Here is a 20,089-nt window from a genome sequence, read left to right as displayed (position 1 = left end):
GTCACAATATACGCCCGTCACAGCAAATTTCTTTACTCTAGCACCTGTATTTGCAAATGGAATTTTAATTTTGTGGTTGTTTAGTAATAACTAAGTGTTTTGTTTTTCTAAGTCCACAAAAAAACTCCTTACCAGGTAGAGATACCTTAAAATACACCTAAAATTGGAAAGTAACATCTATGTTGTACCACAGAAAAGTGGTCTTGGTTTTTCCCTACGGTCAATTATAAAAAAGTTACAATATAAGTTATTTATAGTAACAACTAAGGGAAGTTAATCTTTAAAAAAAAAAAAAAAAAAAAAAAAAAAAAAAAAAAAAAAAATTGTAAGTCCTCACAAAAATCTTTACCAGGTAGAGACTGGTCAAAATACACCTCAGAATTGGATGTAGCATGCATGTTGTACTACAGAAAAGTGGTCTCGATTTTTCCCTACGACTAGTAATGAAAAAGTTACAAAATAAGCTATTTATAGTAACAACAAAGGGAAGTAATTCTAAAGAAGGGAACTGCGCATGACACTTCGTCTCATGATGGTGTATAATTGTGTCAAGTTACATCAAAATCCCTCCATGCATGAAGAAGAAATGCTTCGGACAAAGTCATTCTTGTATCTGACCTTTGGCCTCTAAGTGTGACCTTGACCTTAGACCTAGGGACCTGGTTCTTGCGCATGACACTACGTCTCATGGTGGTGAACATTTGTGCCAAGTTATATCAAAATCCCTCTATGCATGAAGAAGAAATGCTCCGGACAAGGTTTTCATTCTTGTATCCTTTGACCTCTAAGTGTGACCTTGACCTTAGACCTAGAGACCTGGTTCTTGCGCACGACACTCCGCCTCATGGTGGTGAACATTTGTGCCAAGTTATATCAAAATCTCTCTATGCATGAAGAAGAAATGCTCCGGACAAGGTTTTCATTCTTGTATCCTTTGACCTCTAAGTGTGACCTTGACCTTAGACATAGGGACCTGGTTCTTGCGCATGACACTCCGTCTCATGATGGTGAACAACTCTGTCAAGTTTCATCAAAATCCCTTCATGCATGTAGAAGATATGCTCCGGACAAGGTCTATGGACGCCGCCCGCCCGCCCGCCAGCGGCGTTCCCATAATACGTCCCGTTTTTCAAACGGGCGTATAAAAACAAAAAAGAAATATATGTACTAAACAAAAGTTGTAACTGGCCCCCCTAGTTTCCATGACTGTTTTTGCAGATATGTATAAAATAGATTTAAAAATAAAATATATGTACTAAACAAAAGTTATAACTGGACCCTTTAATTTTTCATGACTATTTTTGTATAAAATAGATTTCAAAAACAAAAAATATATGTACTAAACAAAAGTTGTAACTAGACCCCTAAAGTTTTCATGACTATTTTTGCAGATATGTATAAAATAGATTTCAAAAACAAACAAAAAACATATGTACTAAACAAAAGTTGTAACTAGACCCCTAAAGTTTTCATGACTATTTTTGCAGATATGTATCAAATAGATTTCAAAAACAAAAAGTGAATTATACAAAAAAGATTAGGCCTAAAATCTTTGTTTCCGGTAACATGCTAAATAAATTTGGGTAGGTAGGTCGGAATTTTTTTTGTGGGGGGGGGGGGGGGGTATGCCTTTAAAGCATCAGTAAGTTGATTTCATGTTTAAAGCATAAAAAGTGCCGTTTTGCAACTTTTTGTTAAAAACTTGAAAAAAATATTCTCTCCAAGGTCATAAAAACATTTAGGTTCGGGCCAAAAATTTAGGGTAAGTCGGGATACCGGAAACAAACATATTTATTTTTTTACGCCTTATATAAATACGGGAAGTCAAATTTCACACAAAATTACAGATCACATTTCACATTTTCTAATAATTTGTTCCAATCATGTTCATTGATTCTACTGTTGTTTTTTTATATAGTAACAGGTGTTTGTACTGGCAACTTATCAAGGAACTAGCAACATGATAAATGTGTAGAAACGACACTAGGGTAAACGGCGCATTTTGTGTGTAAAAATATCCTGTCACATGTAACTTACATAACTTGCAACAAGTTGACATAAACCCCAATAAAACGCACAAACATAATATATAAGCCGTGCCATGAGAAAACCAACATAGTGGGTTTGCGACCAGCATGGATCCAGACCAGCCTGCGCATCCGCGCAGTCTGGTCAGGATCTATGCTGTTCGCTAACAGTTTCTCTAATTGCAATAGGCTTTGAAAGCGAACAGCATGGATCCTGACCAGACTGCGCGGATGCGTTGGTTTTCTGATGGCACGGCTCATATTATTTATGAGAATTCTGACCAATATAGAAATCTACACTTCCGCTGTTTGTTTAAAGCGTGAGGACAATAACATGACACGAGTCCTTGACTAATCACCGAAAATGCTTCAGAATTTTAAACATCTGTTTTAATGTTGTTGTTTTCAAATTGCATTAGGTGTATTATGCAATGAAATAAGTATGGCTGAAATGTGAAAATGCACTAAAAAAATTTACACTCGTTCTGTAGAGCGTGAGAGAAAGGTTTCATAATAATCAAAGTATTCCATTTTTGAACTGGTTGGCTTAGAATCACGTCGGCACAATTTAAGTACAAAGCTACTTTAGCTTTCGACACTGGCGGAAGACCCTGGCGCTCCTCTAGGCATTATTTCATGCGAGGGCGGGCACATTGGGTAGAACCACCGACCTTCTCTAAGCCAGTTGGGCAGCATACTCATATTAAGAAATTTAAACCGCCGGCGAGGTTTCGAGCCCACATGGACAAAGGGCAATTAATTCAACGTCATCGACTTTAACCACTCGGTCCTGGAGGCCTCTGAACTCCAGCGGTAGTAGTGTCTGGAAAAAAGACATATAATACAGGTATTTATTTCAGGAACGAGAAACGTAAAAAATACCTTTTGAAACAGTTTTAAAGATGGTTCGATGAATAGAAATGTCAAACTGAATCATGTTACATACTACAGTAACATGGCCAAATCTGTAGCACTATCTACTGGACAACCACTAACTCTTATAGCAATAAATGAAGTTGTAGGACGGAAGGTTTGATCCTTTATTATTTGAGGAGGTCTCAGTTTGACACAATATGTTTTCTTTTTAAAAATGTCATTCAAAACATTTAGACTTGAAAATGGAGGACTGTAAGCATAATTATATCAACTGTTGAACCTATTTTACCGCAATGCGTGCTTTGAGGATTAATAGAAATGTTTCAATGTCCTCTCTATACTGCATAATAATATATGGAAAGAGCTTTCATTTTCTTGTAGAATTCATGAAAGCATTTAATAATTTTAATACATTGTTTGATAAGTAATAATTCCATTGTCAAATATTCAGCTAAAACTGCTTTCAAACATTATTCCATAAGAAATATAATGAGAACTCCTGAATGTTAGAAAAGTTGCGGTTCATTTTTGTTTGTATCATTCTTAATAGTTTTATTATCATTATTTTTATACCTTTTAAAACATGATACCATAAATAGGATTTTAAAATTGTCTTCACTTACCTTCATGAGTATAGAAATGGCATAACTTTTAGAGTAATAGCGAAGATAATGGTAAAGTAGGCCAATCTCGTGCACACGGAAAAATCGCTGGATTCAGATAATATTTTTCCTTATAATTTCTTTATTACTTGATACATTTTAATGAAATCATAAAGCAACGAAGATGAAGGCAATCGCTTTATCACCCTTTCGCTGCTTCCTCGGCACAAAGAGCCTGCCAGTCATTTTCAATACTGTTTTCAAATACATCTCGATATGCACGCTACGTACACATTTGGTTTGTAAAAAAAAATATACCGAGACCATTAACAAGAGGTAATATAATGTGCAACATCTTTGACACACCTGCCCCTACCCTCACTTCTTTATCACCCTTTCGCTGCTTCCTCGGCACAAAGAGCCTGCCAGTCATTTTCAATACTGTTTTCAAATACATCTCGATATGCACGCTACGTACACATTTGGTTTGTAAAAAAAAAAAATACCGAGACCATTAAGAAGAGGTAATATAATGTGTAACATCTTTGACACACCTGCCCCTACCCTCACTTCTTGTATTGGCTCAAAAAGAATTTTGCACCAAACAAATGCCGGTGTGACTTTGAACCAAAAAGCTGGCGGAAAGCGGAAACGCATGTTTTATTAACTTTTAACACCGTCGGTTTTACCATTGTTCAGCAAAATATGAAGTGCGTCTCAATTAGATAAGCAATTCAAATCAGCTAAGTTAATGTCAAAACTTTAGAAAGAAACTTGATATTACTATCTGATGTCATTTTAGACAACACATATTGAATGGCTTGCCGGTCGGTAGTCAAAACTATTAGCCCTCATTCATCATGACGGAGTGTATATTTTTCAATTCTCATTTACTGACATATGACAAAAATACCCACAATTTTACGTTTCTTTCAGGTAAGCGCTATTCCGTAACTGCGATAATTTTGTTCCAAGTTTCTTTCAAGAAAAGAAGTACTTTTTCAATATAATTTCTGTTTTAAGGAACACTTTCAAACACAAATTGTTTCATGTCAGAAATGAGTTACAATTATGCAGAAACCTAGGCCAATTATATTAAAGACACATCTGACAGTTTCCTACATGTATATAGGCAAAAATTTTCCTACGGACAGAATGTCTTTAAACTTTGTGTACTGACTGAGAATCAAGTTTAAAATGGAAATATGTATTAAAAATTTTAGGTACCGGTGCTTGATCTTGATTCATCTGCCCTTGAAAATCAGAAACTACTAAACAAATCCAATTTTCAAGGGCAGATAATTCAATATTAAGGGCAAGGAAACTGTGCATTTTAATCTATCTTTCTGTTTCAGTCATCATTTGAATTCAGTATACAAAGTTTTAAAAAATTCGGTCCATGGGAAAGATCAGGACTTTGAGGTATCATTTGGTCATGTTCATAGTCAAGAGCAATTGCCACAGTGTCTATGACATGGGGCAAACTTTTCTTACGGATAGAATTTCTTCTTTAAACTGTGTTTACTGACAGAGAATCAAATCAAAAACATAAATATAAAATAGAGCAAATCATAAGTACCCAGCCATGGTCATGAATTGTCATTCTCGCATACCAGAGGTCTACCACGGTTCTCGGGATTTTGACGAACTTCTGATGGATGAGAATGTGAATTGTCTGCCCTTGAAAGCCGGAAAATACTGAAAAATGTATTTTCAAGGGCAGATAGTTCAAGATCAGGCACGGTACCTATAATTTTAATACATATTTCCGTTTTAAACTTGATTCTCAGTCAGTACACAAAGTTTAAAGAAATTCTGTCCGTAGGAAAATTTTTGCCTACACGTACATACATAATTATAGGAAACTGTCAGATGTGTCTTTAAATGTCAACAAATGCATGCACAGGAAAGGAACTGCACAATAAAAAGAAATGTGATATTTATTATGTATCTGACTTGGAACAAAAGAAATATTACATTTAGTACATTTTTTCTCTATTATTATTATACTGCTTTGCTGATTGGTTAGAGAGTTTCGTTTCAAATCCAGCCAATAAGATCGCTGTCTTTTCCAAACATGTCCGATGTCATTTAAATGCAGTTTGTCACAAAAGAAGCGCAATTCAGTCAATGACATGTGTACATAATTAAACTAATGTCACAAGATTTTTTTTGGCTAGTTGTTTTGATTATGTCATTTAAAGTTTAGGAAATCCGTTTGCTTACTATTTATACCGATATGGAAATTTCTTTGAATGAACATTTGACATAAATGTTATCAAGTTAAAATGTTTAATTACAAAACAAAAAATATAACATTTTAATGGTTAGTCTTTAATTTCTTTTTAAAGGTTACTATGTATTAAAGTAAATAAGTTAGCCTAACCATATCTGTCACAAAAGAAAATGTTTGCTAAAGTTTGACAAGGTTTCGTTTATTCCGCAATAGTCTTTAAGAAGATCTTTTGGAAGCGGCAAGTAAAACATTAGCAGATTCGGTTGAACCACGTGAGGTACTGAAATGTGGAAACCCCGCACGCCGCCAATACCCAATTTAACACTGATTTACGCTTTGATATTATGCTGGCTCGCCTCTGCGAGATAGTATTACGATAGGATTTTACTATGGAAACTACCTAAAACGCCGAACATCTCCAATTTCTGGCTCCCAGCATAATCCTTCAATTACTAAGAGCCAGCCAGCAGCCTCACACATAATGTCTGTTTGTTTTATGACTATTGTCAATGCTTGATAGTATAATATAGGCTATGAGTAAAACTATAACATTACAATAAGCTTATTCTAAGTCGAAAAGGGGCCATAATTCAGTCAAAATGCTTGATAGAGTTGTCTCCTCCTTTTTACAGACTGGGGTCGTGATGGTAAACAAGTATGCAAAATATCAAAGCAATATCTCAATGGACTTTGAAAATATTTGGGGTGGTACGCAAACTTTAACATTTATTCTAAGTCAAAAATGGGCCATAATTTAGTCAAAATGCTTGATAGAGTTGCCTCCTCCTTTTTACAGACTGGGGTCTTGATGGTTAACAAGTATGCAAAATATCAAAGCAATATCTCAATGGACTTTGAAAATATTTGGGGTGGTACGCAAACTTTAACATTTATTCCAAGTCGAAAAGGGGCCATAATTCAGTCAAAATGCTTGATAGAGTTGCCTCCTCCTTTTTACAGACTGGGGTCGTGATGGTAAACAAGTATGCAAAATATCAAAGCAATATCTCAATGGACTTTGAAAATATTTGGGGTGGTACGCAATCTTTAACATATGTGTGACGCTCACGCTCACGCTAACGCCGACGCCGGGGCGAGTAGGATAGCTCCCCTATTCTTCGAATAGTCGAGCTAAAAACTAAGTTACTTTGACTAAGAGTTACACTCGGCATATATTTATTTAAACATCGTAAGTTATGATGATTGAAGAGGAAGATTAAACATTATAAGGTTAAAAGACAAATGATGTGACCTAACAAGCATTTATAAGACCAAGAAAAGAGGTGTTATGTTTTCAGGCAAATTAAACTTTCAGAAGAGTGGGGTTTAAGGTTTATTCAAAGATGTAATGAAACTTTTCTAGCGCCAAATATATTGTAGGCACATGATAAAAATGTATCATGTAAAACCATTCAGTGGGGAAATATAGAAGCAGTTAAATATCCTCCCCCCACCCACCAACATTCACATTGTAAAATTCAATAACCATTACTATATACAAATGTATATGTTTATACGCGTCTCATGCTGAATTTAGGTACCTAAATTAAGCATTTTCACATAGTAAAGATGAATGATTTTACACAACGTATAAAAAATATATATTCAAAATTATCCGTATAATTAATTATAACAAATATATCTTCAGTGATGATTATGATATCTTCAGTGATGATTATGATATGTAAGACTTAACTCTAATCTTAAATATGTCATTAAGAAGAACTATTCGTTCTTGAACCAAAACTATTAAATTTCTTTGGCCTAAAATTATGTTTTCTGTGTGTCAAGATATGATTGATACATTATGAGATTGTGATTTTTAAACCGTTTTATGTTGATAGATTTGGCGAAAATTTTACGAGCATACGCATTGCAATACATAACTTAATATATTTAATACTCATGTATGAATTCAAGTTCGTTTCTCAAATTTTAAAACTTTAAGATAATATTTAATGGTTTGTTTTCGTTCCCGATAATGAAAAACGCCATTCTATCCGTCTGTCCACCACAACTTCGCGACGTACAAAGTCATTAGACTAATGCCAGTTGTGGACTCTTGATAGTTTATGGACCCCGAGTTGCCCTCTATGTTCAGTTTTTTCACTCTTCATTTGGTTGTATCGTTTATTATAGTCTCATCAATGTACAGTATACACAGAACATTAAAACGTGTTATACTTACACATATAAACATCTGAATTACTTCGTGAATTAAGAAATAATAAATATGTCCCTATATTTTATCAGTTAATAAAACATGGGCAGGAGTTCGGATGCGTAATAATTAAATCACGAGTGCGTCATTCGGCTGGCCATACGCTATTATAAAAACCTCCCCACGAATGAAAAGCGTTGCATCAAACGGAATTTTCTGATATTCAGTAAATTTTAGTTAAAGTACTAAGTAGTTACTGCTGTGAAAATGTTATTTTCAATTACATCTAAGGTCGGATATAAAAATCAGAAGTAAATACTTCATTCAAAATTTTAATATACAGTATGCAGTTTCTAAAAATAGTACACGTCACCTACATGTTGGCACTGAAACATACACGCCAGAACATTGCGGCATATAAACACGTAAACACTTGAGTCTGGAAGATTGGAACATGAATTATAATTTATTTACTGTCAATGTAGAATCTAGTTGACATTTGTGTAGCCTACAACGCAGAAAATTGTAACTTGACTACGCACACGACCAGATATAGATGCACCGATGCTGAAGTTGAAACTTACCGGGCTGAAACATTTTCTTTCGGTAAAAATATAAACAAATGAACTCATCAGTTAGAAATTGTTTGTTTCAGAAAATTTGATGTACTTTTTATTACTACTACTTAGCACTGAAAAAGTCGAGTATTTAGTCGGCATATAACAGAAGCAGAGTAGAATCTCACAGTCATGTTACAATCGTAGGGTGGAATGGAACAGCTATATTTTATCGTAGATTCATGTATAGGCGATTTCTCTATATGTTTATATAGCAACTACGGTTGATATTATGCATACCCACAAAACAAGACTGTTATTATCAGATATGATATTATATGTGTATATTATGACGCCATCAATGGCCGAAAGAAAGAACGACACCTTTTACTTAATAAATTGGAATCCCTATGTGCAGAAAGGTTATTCATTCGTCACAAGATGTGTTCTTAGTAAATTAAATGCTATCATTCCGTTTATAATTATTCTTATATTTTCACTATAGAGTGTTCCAATGTTGTCAAACATGCTGTCCTTTTAAACAAAGAACTATTACTTTAGTTTAAACATATTTATTCCCAAGAGTACATAACATAGATTTGTATATTTACAACAACAAGTTAACATGATATTAAGGAAAGGATAAGAATGAAAGACATGTCTTTTAGAACTCTTCTCCCGTTTGAAAACTTTTTAAAACTATAAAAAAATTATTAAAAACCATTAAACATTGAAATCCTAATATCATAATAAACATACATTTTATATGATGTGTATTTTATTATTGTTAAAAAGAATTGAAGCAGTATCTAAAATAGTGTTTATTTCCACTTAATTTTATCTCCAGGGATAGCGTCATATACAGTTAAACATCATATCAAAACTACGCTACAAAATCGTTTTTTACTGGACGGCAAACATTTGCCCGACACTAAAGAGAATCAAACATAGCCATTTTGTTATATATGCCAAGTCATTTTACCTTCAAAAGTTCGACCGGATAAATGTGAATACCACTAAAAAGTCGATAAGTTTGCTTGAAAGATTATACCGATAAAAAGATGGCTGGCAAAAACAGGGAGATTTATTTGCAATAGGTGAATGAATTTCTGGCAGTGCCTATTCCACAACACACTGTCTCTAACATTGTCATTATATATGTTAAATTTGAACTTCAGCAGGCGGATACTATATAGGACGGTATATTTTGCTATAAAGACCAACAAAAAGGTGATATAACACGCATAGAACCATTAGATTTGTCTTGTCAAACAAATGATTAATTTATGGTGTCACCGCATAAACACACATGTATAAGTCTGGAATAAAATTCTGTTCTGTTCTGTTCTGACATTTGAATTTCTATTACTAACCAACCTGTTATTATTTCTGCAAAGTAAATTGCTTGTATAAGAAATCTTTTCCAAATTCCAAGGTATCAAAATGTGTCATACTCGTCGTAAGTAAGATACCTTTGATGGTGTTTATACTACGGTAATATGCAGTTAAATTTCCGCATCCATCTTGTACAATAAAATGTGACATTTTTTTTCTGTTTTATTTAATTACAATTTTACTGTATCTTTATACATTATGTCATCTGCCCACACACTTAACAAGGTGACGAGCAAATTCGACCTTTAAGTTCAAAAAGATAAAGGTGCATGTAAATTAAATGTTGCTGTTTTGTTTGAATTGCGAATGCCAATAGATCATGACCCGTGTCGCTTACATGTCATGTTGCAATGTTTAAAATTACACATAGATACTAAAATGTGTCTGTCTTGATTTTAATACTTGAACGAGATGAACATAAAAAAAATATGAACGTATTATTTTTAAAGATCCAAAATGAAGATAATAAAACATAAATCGAATCTTACTTCATTTTATGTTAACATTAAAATGTGATTCTGAACTAATAGGAACCGCATATATATAAACTATAAAGAAGTGTAAAAACAATATCGTTTAATTGATTTTATGCTGAATTGTGTAAAAATACAAAAAAGTAGAATATTACAGTCGCTTTAACACTTCTTTCGAAACAGGATCTTTCTTCTTTTTTTTTTTTTCAGAGATACATAGTAAAATATCAAATGTCAATAATTTCAAAACCACAAAAAATCTATATTTACCAAATTTCAAGAGGACTTCACATTAAACAAGCAAAGATAATACGGGACGCTTTTAACCTATATTAGCCGCACCATGAGAAAACCAACACCAGCATGGATACAGACCAGCCTGTGCAACCGCGCAGTCTGGTCAGGATCCATGTCGTTCGCTAACGGTTTCTCTAATTGCAATAGGCTTTGAAAGCGACCAGCATGGATCCTGACCAGACTGCGCGGATGCGCAGGCTGGTCTGGATCCATGCTGGTCGCAAATGCACTATGTTGGTTTTCTCATGGTGCGGCTCAAATTATTATGATATCGTACGTATTTTAAAAGGTCAGACACTTAGTTTTTGCTTTAATAACGTTTTTCTCCCAACATTTACAAACGTTGTCATTATTGAAGACCTGTTTCACGTCAAGAACAGTAACAATTCAAGTCTAATGTAATTAAATTACGTTGCTAACTAGACACTGAATCACAAATAATAGTTTGTTCATTTTTTTTCTCAATCCTGATGTGTAACATTGCCATTAATGTTGATTTATGAACCTAGGAATGAAATCATTGTTGCATTTGAATTTCATAAATCATCTATTGAATAACAAGGGTGAATGACCTTAAACTAAGGTGACGGGTTTCACATGTAGAACTGCAAGGACGTTTGTTATAAATAGTGTGTTTTGGTAAGATGACAAGGGACTTATATATTATTATTTAGAAGAAATAAAACTGCTTTTAACAAAGAAACGCTACAAAGTAAAGCCTATACATGTTTATCGTAGAAAAGTTTGATATATTTTCAGTGTTATTTAAAAATTTGAATTCTAAGATCCGACTAAGTCATACACTAAGCTACTATGAAACAAGTTGACATGCATGAAATACGATAGAAAAAGAAACTATTTCTGTCCTATTTTTCTAAAGCAAATCCACAATTTGTTTGAACAAAATTTGCTAGTGGGCGAAATACTTCTTAAAAAAGCTCGTTTGCTACCGCAATGAGTTGCTGCAGCAACACAATTCTCTTAAATAACCACGATTAAGTCTTTGTCTGCCGAAATTAATAAACAACATTGACGATATCACGATTTACTTTATTTCTCATAAAGGTGTCATAAATACTCGATGGATGCACGTGATTGACAGTTATGTGCACACGAAGGACAAGAGTACTGCGCTTTATACCAGACACGCCCACGATACTTCCCTCCATACTGGTGTTTTAGTACAGTGTAGGTTATTTTAGTATACTCTTAATCGTCGGTAGCTTTTTGTATATTTTTATATAGATGATTAAGGATATTTTGCAATTTTTGTGAGAAGAATTTGACCAAAATAAACGGCTTCTTGCCTACATGCAATGTGTTTTCCCATTATACCATATATCTGAATACTTTAAAAGTTGCTTATTTATTTAATTTTCATAATCGTTTTATATAAATCTCTCTCTCTTCCTTACATATATAGCATGGTATGGGTGTTACTGTAGCAACAGAGACAGCAGAATATAGAAGCAGTTGTTAAACTCGCTGCTCGCGTACCCCTCACCGCTGTGTCGCGGAATGTAGAGTTTTGCCTTGTGCGGCGGGTAAGTCATCAAGTCATCCAGCTGACTTGTCGCAGTTAGCTTGTTCTACCACTGAGATCGCCCGCGCCTTATTAATTCCCAGAAGCATACTTTTGGGATCTTCTTCTGTCATTTGATGCCTGAAGATCATCATAATGACCAATTGTATATTCTCTCACACGCACACGCACACGCACACACACGCGCATGCACACGCACGCACAACAAAAAAAAACAAAAAAACAACAACAACAACAAAACAAACAAACAGACAAAATGATAGCGCAGGAATATACTTTTAAACAGAAATCCACTGAGCGGCATTGACGCATATTAAATTTTCCCTTTTGATATAACAAAAATGCATTCAACATATATATGGTCAAGATATATGAAAGGTCATTTTTGTAAGTAGATTGTGGCTGTGATTCACCTACATTTGACCGCGTTATAACAAGATTTTTTGTCAACATAATATTTCACGAATTCACAATCATGTGCTTTTCAGATGTTGAAATATACCACCTGTGCTAATGAGATGTATCTTACAAATGTTTAACTATTTTTGTAACTGGCCTGTTATATTAAGGCAAAAACGACACTAAATGATCACACCCAGTATTTTATATATATTTAATATGTTGTTCACGGCGGCTGGTCCCCTGTTTCAGAGTATTTCAGGGTGCGTCCAGTAATTGCATTTAATGTATTTACAACATTTTGTTTTAGTATAATAAATATGAACAAAATATTTTAAATAATGTATTGAGATTTTCAGAAAATCAACAACAGAGCATTTTTTGTCAGATGTTTATCATTTACTCACCATTTAACTCGAAATTTCAAATTATTATGTCCGCAAATTTCGAGTAAGTATCTCGAAATTTAGAGCCCATTGATATCACACACTTGACAATTATACTCAACGAGATAACATTATTTATTTTCAGACTATTCCCATTTTTTTTAAATCATAAAGGTACACAGGTCTAAGGAAAATGAAAGAGCATTTGTACAAGGCGTATGTTATTCATTAAATCGAAATTTCGAGGAATTTACTCGAAATTGGGACTTACACAAGTCGAAATTTTAGTCATAAGTCGATATTCCGAGGTACGTTTGTGGAACGTTTAGTAAATAGCTCAAAACATCGACTTAATAGTTTGCCTCCTTATTTACAAAATCTGAACTTTTGTCCGTCTGTCAAAGGTTAAAAATGTTGATGGGCTACTACTGCTAAACACCTGAGCATTCATTGACCATTAAAAATGTAGTGGCCTGAACATTTCATCCACACATTTATTTATTGTACCTTACATATATTGACTTGAACATATACTATCATACATCAGCGTATGACCTACCTTAGCCTCAACAGCTACAGTAACTCTAGGTTTCAAACGGTATCCACGATATATACCTACATTTACATGTATTGTAAATTTTAGAGGTAGGGCTCGAAACAAGTTGAAAACCTTCCAGATTTGGTCAAAATAATGCAATATTTAAGTTCTAACACTACCATGTCACTTCCTATGGCCTCTCCTTAAAATCTACAGCTGTCCAAGAATCCCAGACCTTGAGTTCAAAAAGTAGCCAAGATCCAAAACTATACATTAATGTAGGTATGTCTACATTTCCTTGTTATATCGCGCCAACTGGATCGAACACCACTGTTAAATTGGTGACTTTTTTAAGAGCTCGAATTTTCTGATGGATGCACAAGGAACGCAGTCACATCAAGGACTTATAAATGAACTATGTCAATAAGTAACTCGAAATTTCAATATAAGTAACTCGAAATTTCTATATAAGTAACTCGAAATTTGACTTTAAGTTAATAATTCGGAATTTTGATTTACGTAATAGGAAAGTTTGAGGTTTGATATTTGAAGTCGATTTTTTTTTATTTATACAAGTCAAAACTTCGAGTTAATAAATAACATACACACTTTGTACTTATCCTCAATCATAGAAATGAATAAAATTACTCAAAAACGTACCTTGGATTTACTGAATCACTAACTCATTGTATAAAACGTGTATACTAATGTGGCGCTCACATGACGAAATATTTATTCCTCATAATAATTAAGTAAAGCTCAAAGTACTTTGTAGAAATTTAGTCATAATTTAAAGGCATGTCAACACTTTAAATCCCTTTAAATGATTGATTTCGTTTTACAAGGAAATTTTGAGTTAGGAAATATTTACATTTTATTGGTTCATATGTAATAAAGAGTTAGAGTGCAAATGTATTTCATCATTTAACTAACAAAACTTATTAGTACTAAATGCATCCAATATCCATCTTTCATTAGAATGTTGCATGTCTAAATATATACATCAAATGCAGAAAAATCCATATCAAATGTATGAACATTTACTAAATATACTTTATAAACTAATCATGTATGTAGAAATAATGAAATTTCATGCAATGACAGCCGATTCTTTAAAACAAATGCAGTTGTTTTGTGGTAGTACACATTAGCACTATGTTTTTGTATATATAAATCAGTTTTTATTTTTTGTTGTGATTAACGTCGCACCGACACAATTACAGGTCATATGGCGACTTTCCAGATTTTGATGGTGGAGGAAGACCCCAGGTGCCCCTCCGTGCATTATTTCATCACGAGCGGGCACCTGGGTAGAACCACCGACCTTCCGTAGGCCAGCTGGATGGCTTCCTCACATGAAGAATTCGACGCCCCGAGTGAGGCTCGAACCCACATCGATGAGGGGCAAGTGATTTGAAGTCAGCGACCTTAACCACTCGGCCACGGAGGCCCCTCATATAAATCAGTGTGTATTGTATAGAATCTACTGCAGTTACGTCTGATACAGATAAACTTGTTAATTCATGATATAACAATTATTCATGTCAACACATACTGTACTATTATACATCTAATTAACCATTGTATTGATATCAATGTTGTCAACAACATATTTCTCACTTTGGGCCTCCGTGTCCGAGTAGTTACGGTAGATGACCGATGTGGGTGCACACTTTGGGTGTATAGAAGTCAGACTGGCTTACGGAAGGTCGTCGGTTCTACCCAGGTGCCCAACCATGCCCGAAACAATGATCCCCGAAGGGCACTTGGGGTCTCCCTCCACCATCAAAAGCCGGAAAATTACCATATGACCTATAATGTGTCGGTGCGACTGTAAACATGACAAAACAAAAAAGAAAGATGTGACGCTTGATTTCAGAATGACTATGGCATTCTGTACAATAAAGAGAACTTAACCAGTAACTTGATAACATATTTAGTGGTAGACTTTTGATTTTTTCATTGTAAAGTCCTTTTTTTATTTGATCCATCCAATGTATAAAAAACTTAATTAATTTCTAACCAATTTGCGTTAGGTGTATTTTATTTATTGGTTCACATTACGAAAAATAAACCCGACGTAAAATTTGCATATGACGAAAAAATACACCTAACGCCAACTTTACGCGGGTTTATTTTGGTATTCAAGTATAAAATATGAACTAATAATTTCAAAACTTTTCAGTATTTTTAATACATTATTGATGTGTCTAATTTATACAACAGGATTCCGAATGTTGTAACAGAAGTCTATCATGTGGTCTGTATATGCTTGTCTTTTTTCAGTTACATGAAATTAGGTCGGCAAACGACTTTGGGCAATGGCAACACTGAATATAAAATTATATTTTTTGAATAATGATATTTCTTTTGTATAAAACAGCTTCATTAGCATACATTTAAATATTAATTACTGTGCTTATTTAAATAAAAACATATATAAATCACCTGTCAGTTGATGTAAACAGTCTATAAAATTCTATAAACATACATGGCTCTCAATTAGAACACTGTCAATGTATTTAAAGCCATATATATTTCGATATCTTAAGAGTAACATTGCAATACATAATGCAAAGCATTTATCATAAAAACAGTTACAAACCAACTTGTTGAATTTGTATTACCAAATCTATACAACACGACTTTTCAGTTCAGATTTATCAAAGTATAGAAGCAAGAAAAAAGGAAAGATTGGACGCGGCTGCCCAGTGGTAACGCTATCTGACTACGAAACTATTAGGGGTTGTCACTTGTGACTTTAATCCCCCCGATTCCAAACAATAAGAAAATATTCGGGAAAAAACTATCATGAAGGGTTGCTTAATACCTGACACACTTAGAAACCGGAGAAACATCTGACACAATTAGTCTGATAGATTGAAGAATTATTATGCCGCAAAATGGAAGCAATGTGACAAAATGAATTGCACTGGTTCATATCAATGAATGGAACATTTTGGAACTGAATACTTACCATCTTTCACAGTCGTTGCCACTGCATCTTTCTCTATCCCAGCCTATGATAGACCTCTTTGCTCGAAGCCACTTAGATCTTCCATCTCCACTTAATATTGATAGTAATGATGGGAAGGCATTACAGAAAACCGCTTCTTTGGCGGAATATACTACCCGGTAATTCTAGCTCAGAAAACTACGCCTAGCCTCGTTCTGTTGTATCGTTTCTATTCTGAAATAAAAGCTTTTAAAGAGAGAGAGTTGTTAGAGAGAGTTTATCATATTTCATTCCATTAGGCTAAGAAGCCCATGAGGACAAGCATTGTATGGTAATAATATGACGAAAAGTGATATTAACAAACAATATTCGAAGCTTAATGACAAATGTTCTTAATAGCTGGAGAAGGTTACATGTAATTTTGCTAATTATACAATTCTAATAGCAGAAGTGGTATCTACATAGACACATAATTATACGTAACCATACTACAAAAAAAAACCATTCTGCCATGTTCATAAACAATGTCGTACCAGATGTACATATACATATAATTATACATACCTCAAAATCTAAATCACCGTAGACCTTTCACGAAAGCAGATGATAATAACTTTACCGTATAAAATATTCCAATAAGTGTTAACCATTTCCCTAAAACGAACAAAGGTTAACATTTGGAAATAATATATTAATTGAACCATTGACATTTTAAAAATTTGTTTATTTTTTGTTATATTTAAAATATTGGCTTAATTACACTGATAGACACAAAATGAAGTAATGATAAAAAGTAAATGATAATTTTCAGTATCTTGAATTCTTATCTAAACAAATAGTCATTTCTAATTGCAAACGCATTTTGTGTGAAAGATCCTAGTTTTCTTATGACTGACTTATTTTCGGTTTTTATAAGATCGATTAACTTTATCATATTCTGCCGTTTCCAGTATCTTGAATTAATAAATCGTTTCCTTAAATCAACATGTATAATGGATATTCAGTTATACGCCCATCTACCAGATTCAATATTCAATCTATGTAACGATACCCTTAATCTAGCTAATGGCTGGCAGAAATGGTTTACAGTGAAATAATCCAAATATGACTGAAATTGAAAAGATGCAATGTTCTTATAGAATAAAACTCTACTCGAGTCATAAATTCTACTGTGCCAGTTTTGAACAATTTGATATGTTATCTGTAAGAACAGATCAACATTTTTGCGGCCAAGCATCATAAAAATCTAATGTACACAACAAATTTCAAACTGAAGAGCACCAGCTTACCCGATTCGGGTTATCTTCATAATATTTTTTAGCATATTATAAACTCGATATACATATTTATATTCTTTTGCATGCAGAATCTTTATCCATTACTTTATAACATTATAATAATGGATACAGTTATAGTTTGTTATAACGAGTTCACCATTTATAAAATCATTTTGCGTCGTTTTCTTGACACCTTACAATTTCTTACAAAATACAAGATGTACTCGTTCAATGGACATGTCATTTGCAAAACCACATACTTCACTACAACAATTTAAGATAAGTGTATCAAATAAATCTAGTTTGTGCACAGGAGAAATATGCGTAAACTTGCAGAAATACTTATTACACTAAAAATTGATTTTTGAGCTTGGCCTGACGATGTATTCTGAGTTATTCTAAGTAATCCACCGCAAGTAAAATCGATTCCTAAATATGAAAATAAATTTCTTTCAATTGACTCACCATCGTAAAGAATTCAATATTTCTAGGTAAGGTACCACCTTTTCTTAAAATCAGAACTTTTCTCTTAGAAGTGTTATTCTCCAAGTCTTATAATAATCACTTAAGACGTCGATACATTACTGCAGTTCTTCAGCTGAATTAGCAAATACAACAATACCATTTGCATATAATAGCAAGAAAACCTTAAACATGTTAAGTGCCATTTTGTATAAAAACGTCTTTATATACAGCAGTACATCAAAAACAAATATTTTCATCTGCACCTTCAACTTTTTCTTGCATACCGTATTCTTCAATTAATATCAGAAATGCTATTAAACGCATTCCTTTTAATTTACACATTTATTTATAAATTACAGCGCAAGAATCTTTTCCAGCACCGGTAAAAACATGGAAAAAACATGCTGGCATACAAGTATAAAAATATGTCATCACAGACTAAGCGAAACCATGTCTGCTATCATTTTGATGGACGTGCAATCCATAGTTCAAAAAAGGTCTTCTTACAGTCTTTTAAAATTTGAATAAATCTAAATTGTAACATCTCATCAGAGCAAACACATGGAATTGGCCAATTGCTCAGTTAACTAATCTCTAAATGGACAAATTCTGTATAATATACAAAATACAGAAATCCGAGCGATTTAAATAACTTACTCTAAATGGTAATGACGTTTAGTTAGATTATTTTCTTAATTCTCCAAGTTCTTATTCCTTAACGCAACTGCTAAACACTTAAATTATTTTCTGCGACGTTTTTTTAGGCTAACAATAAATTAACCTGAAATTATGCAAACATAAACAAAAAGGTATAAAGTTAAGAATATAATGTAAGACTTCCACATGCTTTTATGTGTACTGGAAAGTTAAAACATATTTTTGCATTTGTTTATGGTGCAAAAAATAAGCACTTAGCAAATGATATTTATTTAAGACATTTATGTGTCCTTTTAAACTTTTGCCATTAATAGAATTTAAGAATGACAGGCGGAACCAGAGGATTGATATTTCTTATAACTTTTAGTGCTAAATGGTCTTAAAGTATAGTTAGCTTTAGTGCTTGGAATAAAACGATATCAAGAAAAAAGTATATGTCAACGAGTTTGATTTAGATGTGTACACATTTTAAACAAACTAGTATTGCGCATGCCTTAATAAAGTGTTATTTATCATACTGTTCTGAGTTTCCAGTTTAAACTATTTCTTATTTGGTTATTACTTCAAGTGTAACCTGTCAACTTGTTCAGCTTACTCTCATTGTTCGTATTTCATCTGTTTCTAAGTTTCCTTTGTCTTTATTTCAAAAGAATAAAACACTCTTCAATTTATAACTTGTAATTTCTATTTGAATTAGTGTATTTAAAAGTCCGTTTAAAATCTATGACATATGACTAAAATTTGACATAAACTTAGGACTTAGTTGTTTCCATAAAATCACCACGTCAAATTTATTTGCAATACCACCTTTTTGTTTACCGTGACTTAATTAATTCATTTGAAAAGTCGGATGTCTTCTTAAAGGTATGTAAGGCCCAAACATTTGAAAATATGATAAATTGCTTCATGGCATATATGTAAAACAAACTTAACATGTGTGTGTCATAATCAGTACGTAGTGGTAAGTTTAAAAAAGTATTCTAAATATAGAACAGAGTATAAATGTGCACTACCACTAAATCCTAGAAGTTTTTTTTAGACAAATGACTGTTATACATGGCTTTTAATTGTGAGTGAAGCCCTTTTTAATTATTTAGTCGAATTAAATTCATTGGATGAGGATTTTCTACATTCAAAGTTAGTTACCACATTGGATATTTTTAATATAGTCAAAGAGATTTAACAAATATTGTACATTAGTGTGTATCAATATGCTGAAAACATGTTTGTTGTTTCAAAACACA

Source organism: Mercenaria mercenaria, chromosome 11, assembly GCF_021730395.1.
Source record: "Mercenaria mercenaria strain notata chromosome 11, MADL_Memer_1, whole genome shotgun sequence".
In the NCBI taxonomy this organism is placed as follows: Eukaryota; Metazoa; Mollusca; class Bivalvia; order Venerida; family Veneridae; genus Mercenaria; species Mercenaria mercenaria.
Note: the sequence above shows the minus strand (reverse complement) of the source record.